The following is a 12841-nucleotide window of genomic DNA, read 5'->3' as shown; positions in this document are numbered from 1 at the left end:
TGGTACTTGCAAACGAAGGGACATGCGCAGATCCACACCCGAAGTGGCTCATTGGAGGACAATACGACATAGGCAGGAAAATACTGTTCCCGCCCGGGATCGAACCGGGGACCTTCTACGAGTGAAGCAGACGTGATAACCGCTACACTACGGAAACGACGGACTCGAGGAGTCCATCCTTGTTCACTCGAACTTGCCTCAGCCTTTCTCTCGTCGGCGAATGCACACACGACAGTTCTTTTGTCAGCCTGGAACCCATCACAGCCGAGGGCTCAAGAAGTCTTCGGGGTGCTCGAGAGGGTGTCTGCCGTAGCACCCCTAACGAGATAGCGGCGTTTCGTGCAGTCGTTATTGCAAGTCATATCAGCAAAAGCAATCACTTTCTCAGCAGCAGGCAGTGCGAGCCCAGCGGCAGCTCTACATGAAGGTATCAATAGCCCAGGAAGGCCGCCCCCATCCCGCCAGCGTACACGAGACTTCCAGGGCACCCTGGACGACATCGAGGGACTGGAATAATTGGCAATCGCCGTGTCACAGGGCTCGTTGGTCTAGGGGATAAGGTCGGCCAACCGACTCAAAGGATTGACCGTCCATTCCATCTCAACGGCTATGACGAAGAATGCAGCAGACTATTGGATGTACCTGATGACAGAACTTCAAAAGCTCGAACGACAACAGAAATACAAAGAAAATTACGCAAATTTCTTGAACCGATCTTTGTCCTACCGACAGAGCTGAAGAACGATTAAACGATATTTTGTACAGTCTCAGGATTAATTTTTTTTATTTTATTTTATTTTTTTTTAAATGACATTCTCTATTAAGTTTCTCATTCCTTTTGCGCCAAGAAGAAGGCTATTTCGTTTACCCTTTGCCCTCGTGTAGCAGTACTAATAGGTTGCTGACGCAAACTGAAGACGCCAGCGGCCGGAAGTACACCTGGCTCTCCTATAAAAATCGCTCCCGCACAATGATGGAAGAATGTAGCGGACTTATTTTCTTTCCACAACTCCAAAAGAAGGGATTTTGTTCACTTGTACACATTTACTTCGTTGGTCAACTATCTCTTATGGAACAAACATAGCACAGAAGCTAGCAGAAGAAGGCACAAATGGCGAGCGGAATGACGGGCTGTAGGGGAGGAAGGAGGCCCGACAAAAAAAAAAAAAAAATAAAAACGGGGTATGATTCCTGCTTAGGGTGCAGGAGGTCCCGGGCTCAAATACCGGACGAGCCCTAGCGTTTTGTGCAAACTGATCGCACGTCAGTGGCTGAGTCAGCGCAAAAAGCTCGCCGTCAATATCAAATGAATTTCTTATTCGATGTGAGCAATTGACACTCTGGTCGACGCGTGAAGGCGATTACGAAGGTATCGGGTACAGATGGTAGCAGATGCATGTTAGTAAGTCTTGCTTAAAGTGATGAAAAAGTGTTTCCGCCCGGGATCGAACCGGGGACCTTCTGCGTGTTAAGCAGACGTGATAACCGCTACACGACGGAAACTGCTTGTGTGCACTCTACTTCATAGACAACTTGTAGTGATGTTGCCATCGTAACTAAAAAATTCAATAAATGTGGTACTTGCAAACGAAGGGACATGCACAGATCCACACCCGAAGTGGCTCATTGGAGGACAATACGACATAGGCAGGAAAATACTGTTCCCGCCCGGGATCGAACCGGGGACTTTCTACGAGTGAAGCAGACGTGATAACCGCTACACTACGGAAACGACGGACCCGAGGAGTCCATCCTTGTTCACTCGAACTTGCCTCAGCCTTTCTCTCGTCGGCGAATGCACACACGACAGTTCTTTTGTCAGCCTGGAACCCATCACAGCCGAGGGCTCAAGAAGTCTTCGGGGTGCTCGAGAGGGTGTCTGCCGTAGCACCCCTAACGAGATAGCGGCGTTTCGCGCAGTCGTTATTGCAAGTCATATCAGCAAAAGCAATCACTTTCTCAGCAGCAGGCAGTGCGAGCCCAGCGGCAGCTCTACATGAAGGTATCAATAGCCCAGGAAGGCCGCCCCCATCCCGCCAGCGTACTCGAGACTTCCAGGGCACCCTGGACGACATCGAGGGACTGGAATAATTGGCAATCGCCGTGTCACAGGGCTCGTTGGTCTAGGGGATAAGGTCGGCCAACCGACTCAAAGGATTGACCGTCCATTACATCTCAACGGCTATGACGAAGAATGCAGCAGACTATTGGATGTACCTGATGACAGAACTTCAAAAGCTCGAACGACAACAGAAATACAAAGAAAATTACGCAAATTTCTTGAACCGATCTTTGTCCTACCGACAGAGCTGAAGAACGATTAAACGATATTTTGTACAGTCTCAGGATTAATTTTTTTATTTTATTTTATTTTTTTTAAATGACATTCTCTATTAAGTTTCTCATTCCTTTTGCGCCAACAAGAAGGCTATTTCGTTTACCCTTTGCCCTCGTGTAGCAGCACTAATAGGTTGCTGACGCAAACTGAAGACGCCAGCGGCCGGAAGTACACCTGGCTCTCCTATAAAAATCGCTCCCGCACAATGATGGAAGAATGTAGCGGACTTATTTTCTTTCCACAACTCCAAAAGAAGGGATTTTGTTCACTTGTACACATTTACTTCGTTGGTCAACTATCTCTTATGGAACAAACATAGCACAGAAGGTAGCCGAAGAAGGCACAAATGGCGAGCGGAAGGACGGGCTGTAGGGGAGGAAGGAGGCCCGACAAAAAAAAAAAAATAAAATAAAAACGGGGTATGATTCCTGCTTAGGGTGCAGGAGGTCCCGGGCTCAAATACCGGACGAGCCCTAGCGTTTTGTGCAAACTGATCGCACGTCAGTGGCTGAGTCAGCGCAAAAAGCTCGCCGTCAACATCAAATGAATTTCTTATTCGATGTGAGCAATTGACACTCTGGTCGACGCGTGAAGGCGATTACGAAGGTTTCGGGTACAGATGGTAGCAGATGCATGTTAGTAAGTCTTGCTTAAAGTGATGAAAAAGTGTTTCCGCCCGGGATCGAACCGGGGACCTTCTATGTGTTAAGCAGACGTGATAACCGCTACACGACGGAAACTGCTTGTGTGCACTCTACTTCATAGACAACTTGTAGTGATGTTGCCATCGTAACTAAAAAATTCAATAAATGTGGTACTTGCAAACGAAGGGACATGCGCAGATCCACACACGAAGTGGCTCATTGGACGACAATACGACATAGGCAGGAAAGTACTTTTCCCGCCCGGGATCGAACCGGGGACCTTCTACGTGTGAAGCAGACGTGATAACCGCTACACTACGGAAACGACGGACCCGAGGAGTCCATCCTTGTTCACTCGAACTTGCCTCAGCCTTTCTCTCGTCGGCGAATGCACACACGACAGTTCTTTTGTCAGCCTGGAACCCATCACAGCCGAGGGCTCAAGAAGTCTTCGGGGTGCTCGAGAGGGTGTCTGCCGTAGCACCCCTAACGAGATAGCGGCGTTTCGCGCAGTCGTTATTGCAAGTCATATCAGCAAAAGCAATCACTTTCTCAGCAGCAGGCAGTGCGAGCCCAGCGGCAGCTCTACATGAAGGTATCAATAGCCCAGGAAGGCCGCCCCCATCCCGCCAGCGTACACGAGACTTCCAGGGCACCCTGGACGACATCGAGGGACTGGAATAATTGGCAATCACCGTGTCAGAGGGCTCGTTGGTCTAGGGGATAAGGTCGGCCAACTGACTCAAAGGATTGACCGTCCATTACATCTCAACGGCTATGACGAAGAATGCAGCAGACTATTGGATGTACCTGATGACAGAACTTCAAAAGCTCAAACGACAACAGAAATACAAAGAAAATTACGCAAATTTCTTGAACCGATCTTTGTCCTACCGACAGAGCTGAAGAACGATTAAACGATATTTTGTACAGTCTCAGGATTAATTTTTTTATTTTATTTTATTTTTTTTAAATGACATTCTCTATTAAGTTTCTCATTCCTTTTGCGCCAACAAGAAGGCTATTTCGTTTACCCTTTGCCCTCGTGTAGCAGCACTAATAGGTTGCTGACGCAAACTGAAGACGCCAGCGGCCGGAAGTACACCTGGCTCTCCTATAAAAATCGCTCCTGCACAATGATGGAAGAATGTAGCGGACTTATTTTCTTTCCACAACTCCAAAAGAAGGGATTTTGTTCACTTGTACACATTTACTTCGTTGGTCAACTATCTCTTATGGAACAAACATAGCACAGAAGCTAGCCGAAGAACGCACAAATGGCGAGCGGAAGGACGGGCTGTAGGGGAGGAAGGAGGCCCGACAAACAAAAAAAACGGGGTATGATTCCTGCTTAGGGTGCAGGAGGTCCCGGGCTCAAATACCGGACGAGCCCTAGCTTTTTGTGCAAACTGATCGCACGTCAGTGGCTGAGTCAGCGCAAAAAGCTCGCCGTCAATATCAAATGAATTTCTTATTCGATGTGAGCAATTGACAATCTGGTCGACGCGTGAAGGCGATTACGAAGGTATCGGGTACAGATGGTAGCAGATGCATGTTAGTAAGTCTTGCTTAAAGTGATGTAAAAGTGTTTCCGCCCGGGATCGAACCGGGGACCTTCTGCGTGTTAAGCAGACGTGATAACCGCTACACGACGGAAACTGCTCGTGTGCACTCTACTTCATAGACAACTTGTAGTGATGTTGCCATCGTAACTAAAAAATTCAATAAATGTGGTACTTGCAAACGAAGGGACATGCGCAGATCCACACACGAAGTGGCTCATTGGAGGACAATACGACATAGGCAGGAAAATACTGTTCCCGCCCGGGATCGAACCGGGGACCTTCTACGTGTGAAGCAGACGTGATAACCGCTACACTACGGAAACGACGGACCCGAGGAGTCCATCCTTGTTCACTCGAACTTGCCTCAGCCTTTCTATCGTCAGCGAATGCACACACGACAGTTCTTTTGTCAGCCTGGAACCCATCACAGCCGAGGGCTCAAGAAGTCTTTGGGGTGCTCGAGAGGGTGTCTGCCGTAGCACCCCTAACGAGATAGCGGCGTTTCGCGCAGTCGTTATTGCAAGTCATATCAGCAAAAGCAATCACTTTCTCAGCAGCAGGCAGTGCGAGCCCAGCGGCAGCTCTACATGAAGGTATCAATAGCCCAGGAAGGCCGCCCCCATCCCGCCAGCGTACACGAGACTTCCAGGGCACCCTGGACGACATCGAGGGACTGGAATAATTGGCAATCGCCGTGTCACAGGGCTCGTTGGTCTAGGGGATAAGGTCGGCCAACTGACTCAAAGGATTGGCCGTCCATTACATCTCAACGGCTATGACGAAGAATGCAGCAGACTATTGGATGTACCTGATGACAGAACTTCAAAAGCTCAAACGACAACAGAAATACAAAGAAAATTACGCAAATTTCTTGAACCGATCTTTGTCCTACCGACAGAGCTGAAGAACGATTAAACGATATTTTGTACAGTCTCAGGATTAATTTTTTTATTTTATTTTATTTTTTTTAAATGACATTCTCTATTAAGTTTCTCATTCCTTTTGCGCCAAGAAGAAGGCTATTTCGTTTACCCTTTGCCCTCGGGTAGCAGCACTAATAGGTTGCTGACGCAAACTGAAGACGCCAGCGGCCGGAAGTACACCTGGCTCTCCTATAAAAATCGCTCCCGCACAATGATGGAAGAATGTAGCGGACTTATTTTCTTTCCACAACTCCAAAAGAAGGGATTTTGTTCACTTGTACACATTTACTTCGTTGGTCAACTATCTCTTATGGAACAAACATAGCACAGAAGCTAGCCGAAGAACGCACAAATGGCGAGCGGAAGGACGGGCTGTAGGGGAGGAAGGAGGCCCGACAAACAAAAAAATAAAAAAAACGGGGTATGATTCCTGCTTAGGGTGCAGGAGGTCCCGGGCTCAAATACCGGACGAGCCCTAGCGGTTTGTGCAAACTGATCGCACGTCAGTGGCTGAGTCAGCACAAAAAGCTCGCCGTCAATATCAAATGAATTTCTTATTCGATGTGAGCAATTGACAATCTGGTCGACGCGTGAAGGCGATTACGAAGGTTTCGGGTACAGATGGTAGCAGATGCATGTTAGTAAGTCTTGCTTAAAGTGATGTAAAAGTGTTTCCGCCCGGGATCGAACCGGGGACCTTCTGCGTGTTAAGCAGACGTGATAACCGCTACACGACGGAAACTGCTTGTGTGCACTCTACTTCATAGACAACTTGTAGTGATGTTGCCATCGTAACTAAAAAATTCAATAAATGTGGTACTTGCAAACGAAGGGACATGCGCAGATCCACACACAAAGTGGCTCATTGGAGGACAATACGACATAGGCAGGAAAATACTGTTCATGCCCGGGATCGAACCGGGGACCTTCTACGTGTGAAGCAGACGTGATAACCGCTACACTACGGAAACGACGGACCCGAGGAGTCCATCCTTGTTCACTCGAACTTGCCTCAGCCTTTCTCTCGTCGGCGAATGCACACACGACAGTTCTTTTGTCAGCCTGGAACCCATCACAGCCGAGGGCTCAAGAAGTCTTCGGGGTGCTCGAGAGGGTGTCTGCCGTAGCACCCCTAACGAGATAGCGGCGTTTCGCGCAGTCGTTATTGCAAGTCATATCAGCAAAAGCAATCACTTTCTCAGCAGCAGGCAGTGCGAGCCCAGCGGCAGCTCTACATGAAGGTATCAATAGCCCAGGAAGGCCGCCCCCATCCCGCCAGCGTACACGAGACTTCCAGGGCACCCTGGACGACATCGAGGGACTGGAATAATTGGCAATCGCCGTGTCACAGGGCTCGTTGGTCTAGGGGATAAGGTCGGCCAACTGACTCAAAGGATTGACCGTCCATTACATCTCAACGGCTATGACGAAGAATGCAGCAGACTATTGGATGTACCTGATGACAGAACTTCAAAAGCTCGAACGACAACAGAAATACAAAGAAAATTACGCAAATTTCTTGAACCGATCTTTGTCCTACCGACAGAGCTGAAGAACGATTAAACAATATTTTGTACAGTCTCAGGATTAATTTTTTTATTTTATTTTATTTTTTTAAATGACATTCTCTATTAAGTTTCTCATTCCTTTTGCGCCAACAAGAAGGCTATTTCGTTTACCCTTTGCCCTCGTGTAGCAGCACTAATAGGTTGCTGACGCAAACTGAAGACGCCAGCGGCTGGAAGTACACCTGGCTCTCCTATAAAAATCGCTCCCGCACAATGATGGAAGAATGTAGCGGACTTATTTTCTTTCCACAACTCCAAAAGAAGGGATTTTGTTCACTTGTACACATTTACTTCGTTGGTCAACTATCTCTTATGGAACAAACATAGCAAGGAAGCTAGCCGAAGAACGCACAAATGGCGAGCGGAAGAACGGGCTGTAGGGGAGGAAGGAGGCCCGACAAACAAAAAAACAAAAAAAACGGGGTATGATTCCTGCTTAGGGTGCAGGAGGTCCCGGGCTCAAATACCGGACGAGCCCTAGCGGTTTGTGCAAACTGATCGCAACGTCAGTGGCTGAGTCAGCGCAAAAAGCTCGCCGTCAATATCAAATGAATTTCTTATTCGATGTGAGCAATTGACAATCTGGTCGATGCGTGACGGCGATTACGAAGGTTTCGGGTACAGATGGTAGCAGATGCATGTTAGTAAGTCTTGCTTAAAGTGATGAAAAAGTGTTTCCGCCCGGGATCGAACCGGGGACCTTCTGCGTGTTAAGCAGACGTGATAACCGCTACACGACGGAAACTGCTTGTGTGCACTCTACTTCATAGACAACTTGTAGTGATGTTGCCATCGTAACTAAAAAATTCAATAAATGTGGTACTTGCAAACGAAGGGACATGCGGCAGATCCACACACGAAGTGGCTCATTGGAGGACAATACGACATAGGCAGGAAAATACTGTTCCCGCCCGGGATCGAACCGGAGACCTTCTACGTGTGAAGCAGACGTGATAACCGCTACACTACGGAAACGACGGACCCGAGGAGTCCATCCTTGTTCACTCGAACTTGCCTCAGCCTTTCTCTCGTCGGCGAATGCACACACGACAGTTCTTTTGTCAGCCTGGAACCCATCACAGCCGAAGGCTCAAGAAGTCTTCGGGGTGCTCGAGAGGGTGTCTGCCGTAGCACCCCTAACGAGATAGCGGCGTTTCGCGCAGTCGTTATTGCAAGTCATATCAGCAAAAGCAATCACTTTCTCAGCAGCAGGCAGTGCGAGCCCAGCGGCAGCTCTACATGAAGGTATCAATAGCCCAGGAAGGCCGCCCCCATCCCGCCAGCGTACACGAGACTTCCAGGGCACCCTGGACGACATCGAGGGACTGGAATAATTGGCAATCGCCGTGTCACAGGGCTCGTTGGTCTAGGGGATAAGGTCGGCCAACTGACTCAAAGGATTGACCGTCCATTACATCTCAACGGCTATGACGAAGAATGCAGCAGACTATTGGATGTACCTGATGACAGAACTTCAAAAGCTCGAACGACAACAGAAATACAAAGAAAATTACGCAAATTTCTTGAACCGATCTTTGTCCTACCGACAGAGCTGAAGAACGATTAAACGATATTTTGTACAGTCTCAGGATTAATTTTTTTATTTTATTTTATTTTTTTAAATGACATTCTCTATTAAGTTTCTCATTCCTTTTGCGCCAACAAGAAGGCTATTTCGTTTACCCTTTGCCCTCGTGTAGCAGCACTAATAGGTTGCTGACGCAAACTGAAGACGCCAGCGGCCGGAAGTACACCTGTCTCTCCTGAAAAAATCGCTCCCGCACAATGATGGAAGAATGTAGCGGACTTATTTTCTTTCCACAACTCCAAAAGAAGGGATTTTGTTCACTTGTACACATTTACTTCGTTGGTCAACTATCTCTTATGGAACAAACATAGCACAGAAGCTAGCCGAAGAAGGCACAAATGGCGAGCGGAAGGACGGGCTGTAGGGGAGGAAGGAGGCCCGACAAACAAAAAAACAAAAAAAAACGGGGTATGATTCCTGCTTAGGGTGCAGGAGGTCCCGGGCTCAAATACCGGACGAGCCCTAGCGGTTTGTGCAAACTGATCGCACGTCAGTGGCTGAGTCAGCGCAAAAAGCTCGCCGTCAATATCAAATGAATTTCTTATTCGATGTGAGCAATTGACAATCTGGTCGACGCGTGAAGGCGATTACGAAGGTTTCGGGTACAGATGGTAGCAGATGCATGTTAGTAAGTCTTGCTTAAAGTGATGTAAAAGTGTTTCCGCCCGGGATCGAACCGGGGACCTTCTGCGTGTTAAGCAGACGTGATAACCGCTACACGACGGAAACTGCTTGTGTGCACTCTACTTCATAGACAACTTGTAGTGATGTTGCCATCGTAACTAAAAAATTCAATAAATGTGGTACTTGCAAACGAAGGGACATGCGCAGATCCACACACAAAGTGGCTCATTGGAGGACAATACGACATAGGCAGGAAAATACTGTTCCCGCCCGGGATCGAACCGAGGACCTTCTACGTGTGAAGCAGACGTGATAACCGCTACACTACGGAAACGACGGACCCGAGGAGTCCATCCTTGTTCACTCGAACTTGCCTCAGCCTTTCTCTCGTCGGCGAATGCACACACGACAGTTCTTTTGTCAGCCTGGAACCCATCACAGCCGAGGGCTCAAGAAGTCTTCGGGGTGCTCGAGAGGGTGTCTGCCGTAGCACCCCTAACGAGATAACGGCGTTTCGCGCAGTCGTTATTGCAAGTCATATCAGCAAAAGCAATCACTTTCTCAGCAGCAGGCAGTGCGAGCCCAGCGGCAGCTCTACATGAAGGTATCAATAGCCCAGGAAGGCCGCCCCCATCCCGCCAGCGTACACGAGACTTCCAGGGCACCCTGGACGACATCGAGGGACTGGAATAATTGGCAATCGCCGTGTCACAGGGCTCGTTGGTCTAGGGGATAAGGTCGGCCAACTGACTCAAAGGATTGACCGTCCATTACATCTCAACGGCTATGACGAAGAATGCAGCAGACTATTGGATGTACCTGATGACAGAACTTCAAAAGCTCGAACGACAACAGAAATACAAAGAAAATTACGCAAATTTCTTGAACCGATCTTTGTCCTACCGACAGAGCTGAAGAACGATTAAACAATATTTTGTACAGTCTCAGGATTAATTTTTTTATTTTATTTTATTTTTTTAAATGACATTCTCTATTAAGTTTCTCATTCCTTTTGCGCCAACAAGAAGGCTATTTCGTTTACCCTTTGCCCTCGTGTAGCAGCACTAATAGGTTGCTGACGCAAACTGAAGACGCCAGCGGCTGGAAGTACACCTGGCTCTCCTATAAAAATCGCTCCCGCACAATGATGGAAGAATGTAGCGGACTTATTTTCTTTCCACAACTCCAAAAGAAGGGATTTTGTTCACTTGTACACATTTACTTCGTTGGTCAACTATCTCTTATGGAACAAACATAGCAAGGAAGCTAGCCGAAGAACGCACAAATGGCGAGCGGAAGAACGGGCTGTAGGGGAGGAAGGAGGCCCGACAAACAAAAAAACAAAAAAAACGGGGTATGATTCCTGCTTAGGGTGCAGGAGGTCCAGGGGTCAAATACCGGACGAGCCCTAGCGGTTTGTGCAAACTGATCGCACGTCAGTGGCTGAGTCAGCGCAAAAAGCTCGCCGTCAATATCAAATGAATTTCTTATTCGATGTGAGCAATTGACACTCTGGTCGACGCGTGAAGGCGATTATGAAGGTTTCGGGTACAGATGGTAGCAGATGCATGTTAGTAAGTCTTGCTTAAAGTGATGAAAAAGTGTTTCCGCCCGGGATCGAACCGGGGACCTTCTGCGTGTTACGCAGACGTGATAACCGCTACACGACGGAAACTGCTTGTGTGCACTCTACTTCATAGACAACTTGTAGTGATGTTGCCATCGTAACTAAAAAAATTCAATAAATGTGGTACTTGCAAACGAAGGGACATGCGCAGATCCACACACGAAGTGGCTCATTGGAGGACAATACGACATAGGCAGGAAAATACTGTTCCCGCCCGGGGTCGAACCGGGGACCTTCTACGTGTGAAGCAGACGTGATAACCGCTACACTACGGAAACGACGGACCCGAGGAGTCCATCCTTGTTCACTCGAACTTGCCTCAGCCTTTCTCTCGTCGGCGAATGCACACACGACAGTTCTTTTGTCAGCCTGGAACCCATCACAGCCGAGGGCTCAAGAAGTCTTTGGGGTGCTCGAGAGGGTGTCTGCCGTAGCACCCCTAACGAGATAGCGGCGTTTCGCGCAGTCGTTATTGCAAGTCATATCAGCAAAAGCAATCACTTTCTCAGCAGCAGGCAGTGCGAGCCCAGCGGCAGCTCTACATGAAGGTATCAATAGCCCAGGAAGGCCGCCCCCATCCCGCCAGCGTACACGAGACTTCCAGGGCACCCTGGACGACATCGAGGGACTGGAATAATTGGCAATCGCCGTGTCACAGGGCTCGTTGGTCTAGGGGATAAGGTCGGCCAACCGACTCAAAGGATTGACCGTCCATTACATCTCAACGGCTATGACGAAGAATGCAGCAGACTATTGGATGTACCTGATGACAGAACTTCAAAAGCTCGAACGACAACAGAAATACAAAGAAAATTACGCAAATTTCTTGAACCGATCTTTGTCCTACCGACAGAGCTGAAGAACGATTAAACGATATTTTGTACAGTCTCAGGATTAATTTTTTTATTTTATTTTATTTTTTTTAAATGACATTCTCTATTAAGTTTCTCATTCCTTTTGCGCCAACAAGAAGGCTATTTCGTTTACCCTTTGCCCTCGTGTAGCAGCACTAATAGGTTGCTGACGCAAACTGAAGACGCCAGCGGCCGGAAGTACACCTGGCTCTCCTATAAAAATCGCTCCCGCACAATGATGGAAGAATGTAGCGGACTTATTTTCTTTCCACAACTCCAAAAGAAGGGATTTTGTTCACTTGTACACATTTACTTCGTTGGTCAACTATCTCTTATGGAACAAACATAGCACAGAAGCTAGCCGAAGAACGCACAAATGGCGAGCGGAAGGACGGGCTGTAGGGGAGGAAGGAGGCCCGACAAAAAAAAAAAAAAAATAAAAACGGGGTATGATTCCTGCTTAGGGTGCAGGAGGTCCCGGGCTCAAATACCGGACGAGCCCTAGCGTTTTGTGCAAACTGATCGCACGTCAGTGGCTGAGTCAGCGCAAAAATCTCGCCGTCAATATCAAATGAATTTCTTATTCGATGTGAGCAATTGACACTCTGGTCGACGCGTGAAGGCGATTACGAAGGTTTCGGGTACAGATGGTAGCAGATGCATGTTAGTAAGTCTTGCTTAAAGTGATGAAAAAGTGTTTCCGCCCGGGATCGAACCGGGGACCTTCTGCGTGTTACGCAGACGTGATAACCGCTACACGACGGAAACTGCTTGTGTGCACTCTACTTCATAGACAACTTGTAGTGATGTTGCCATCGTAACTAAAAAATTCAATAAATGTGGTACTTGCAAACGAAGGGACATGCGCAGATCCACACACGAAGTGGCTCATTGGAGGACAATACGACATAGGCAGGAAAATACTGTTCCCGCCGGGGATCGAGCCGGGGACCTTCTACGTGTGAAGCACACGTGATAACCGCTACACTACGGAAACGACGGACCCGAGGAGTCCATCCTTGTTCACTCGAACTTGCCTCAGCCTTTCTCTCGTCGGCGAATGCACACACGACAGTTCTTTTGTCAGCCTGGAACCCATCACAGCCGAGG

At 48.1% G+C, this 12841-nt stretch overlaps 16 non-coding genes across 16 annotated transcripts; all 16 read right to left on the bottom strand.

The window, feature by feature from the left end:
- Positions 1–84: 84 nt before the first annotated feature.
- On the bottom strand, positions 85–157 carry Trnav-cac. The gene has a single exon. It is a non-coding gene; the product is annotated as a tRNA-Val (tRNA).
- A 1273-nt stretch (positions 158–1430) lies between these two features.
- Positions 1431–1503, bottom strand: Trnav-aac. The gene has a single exon. It is a non-coding gene; the product is annotated as a tRNA-Val (tRNA).
- Positions 1504–1659: 156 nt separating this feature from the next.
- On the bottom strand, positions 1660–1732 carry Trnav-cac. Its single transcript has one exon. It is a non-coding gene; the product is annotated as a tRNA-Val (tRNA).
- A 1273-nt stretch (positions 1733–3005) lies between these two features.
- On the bottom strand, positions 3006–3078 carry Trnav-aac. The gene has a single exon. It is a non-coding gene; the product is annotated as a tRNA-Val (tRNA).
- A 156-nt stretch (positions 3079–3234) lies between these two features.
- Positions 3235–3307, bottom strand: Trnav-cac. Its single transcript has one exon. It is a non-coding gene; the product is annotated as a tRNA-Val (tRNA).
- Positions 3308–4568: 1261 nt separating this feature from the next.
- Positions 4569–4641, bottom strand: Trnav-aac. Its single transcript has one exon. It is a non-coding gene; the product is annotated as a tRNA-Val (tRNA).
- Positions 4642–4797: 156 nt separating this feature from the next.
- On the bottom strand, positions 4798–4870 carry Trnav-cac. Its single transcript has one exon. It is a non-coding gene; the product is annotated as a tRNA-Val (tRNA).
- Positions 4871–6139: 1269 nt separating this feature from the next.
- On the bottom strand, positions 6140–6212 carry Trnav-aac. Its single transcript has one exon. It is a non-coding gene; the product is annotated as a tRNA-Val (tRNA).
- A 156-nt stretch (positions 6213–6368) lies between these two features.
- On the bottom strand, positions 6369–6441 carry Trnav-cac. Its single transcript has one exon. It is a non-coding gene; the product is annotated as a tRNA-Val (tRNA).
- Positions 6442–7710: 1269 nt separating this feature from the next.
- On the bottom strand, positions 7711–7783 carry Trnav-aac. Its single transcript has one exon. It is a non-coding gene; the product is annotated as a tRNA-Val (tRNA).
- A 157-nt stretch (positions 7784–7940) lies between these two features.
- Trnav-cac lies at positions 7941–8013 on the bottom strand. Its single transcript has one exon. It is a non-coding gene; the product is annotated as a tRNA-Val (tRNA).
- Positions 8014–9282: 1269 nt separating this feature from the next.
- Positions 9283–9355, bottom strand: Trnav-aac. The gene has a single exon. It is a non-coding gene; the product is annotated as a tRNA-Val (tRNA).
- A 156-nt stretch (positions 9356–9511) lies between these two features.
- Trnav-cac lies at positions 9512–9584 on the bottom strand. The gene has a single exon. It is a non-coding gene; the product is annotated as a tRNA-Val (tRNA).
- A 1268-nt stretch (positions 9585–10852) lies between these two features.
- Positions 10853–10925, bottom strand: Trnav-aac. The gene has a single exon. It is a non-coding gene; the product is annotated as a tRNA-Val (tRNA).
- Positions 10926–11082: 157 nt separating this feature from the next.
- On the bottom strand, positions 11083–11155 carry Trnav-cac. The gene has a single exon. It is a non-coding gene; the product is annotated as a tRNA-Val (tRNA).
- A 1271-nt stretch (positions 11156–12426) lies between these two features.
- On the bottom strand, positions 12427–12499 carry Trnav-aac. The gene has a single exon. It is a non-coding gene; the product is annotated as a tRNA-Val (tRNA).
- Between the last annotated feature and the right edge of the window lie 342 nt (positions 12500–12841).

Source organism: Schistocerca americana, unplaced genomic scaffold (assembly GCF_021461395.2).
Source record: "Schistocerca americana isolate TAMUIC-IGC-003095 unplaced genomic scaffold, iqSchAmer2.1 HiC_scaffold_249, whole genome shotgun sequence".
NCBI lineage: Eukaryota > Metazoa > Arthropoda > Insecta > Orthoptera > Acrididae > Schistocerca > Schistocerca americana.
The sequence above is the reverse complement of the archived record's forward strand: the minus strand, read 5'-3'. Positions and strand labels throughout refer to the sequence as shown.